Source organism: Mandrillus leucophaeus, unplaced genomic scaffold (genome assembly GCF_000951045.1).
Source record: "Mandrillus leucophaeus isolate KB7577 unplaced genomic scaffold, Mleu.le_1.0 Scaffold342, whole genome shotgun sequence".
NCBI lineage: Eukaryota > Metazoa > Chordata > Mammalia > Primates > Cercopithecidae > Mandrillus > Mandrillus leucophaeus.
This window is the reverse complement of record NW_012103610.1, coordinates 535,982-536,795: the sequence shown is the minus strand read 5'-3', so window position 1 is coordinate 536,795 and position 814 is coordinate 535,982.

Sequence of the window (814 nt, the reverse complement as noted above, 5' to 3'; positions counted from 1 at the left end):
CACGTGCCTGTAGTCCCAGCTACTTGGGAGGTTGAGGCAGGAGAATTGCTTGAACCTGGGAGGTGGAGGTTGCAATGAGCCAAGACCGGCCATTGCACTCCAGCCTGGGCAACACAGTGAGACTCTGTCTCAAAAAAAAAAAGAAGATGTTTATGGCATATAAATAATATCTCAATAAAGCTGCAGTTTTGTAGTTTTTTTTTTAATTAAAAAAAGAAATGATTTTTTCTCAAATCTGCACCTTCTGTAGAAATATTTTTTTCAAGTCATGTCTTGCTTTAAACAAAGTTACTAAGATCAATGAGGAGATTTAAAAATTACAATGATAGTTTGCTCTCAAGAAAAACAGCCCTGTGTGCTTGAACTGTGAGGCGTGTGGCTGGACAGGCGGCGGCCGGTTCCAGAGACAACAAGCTCCTTGGCTGCCAGGGCTGTGGGTTAGGATGACACCAGAAGCCGGGCTTGGGCGACTGCCTGGGGGCGGAGGGTGCCACTGACAGCTTCAGAAAGGACAGTGAGACGCAGATGTGGGGGTATTTGTTCTCCAGCACGTTTGTTTCCTCCTTCCTGGCCTTGCACCCCGCCCCCCCTTTTTACTGCGCCCTGTCCGGGATCAGGACCAGGCCCCCTTCACCTTGGGATCCCAGCACCCATGGGCTTCAGCAGCGCAACTGATTGCTGATGGCTCAGGAAATGTGCGGAATATGCAGGAAGGGACGCCGTGCCTTACAGCGACCGGCAGGGACACGGCCCTCCACGAGCCCAGCCGCCCGCCCCGCTCCGGCCAGGATGTTGGAGGTGGGTGACCGCGAAG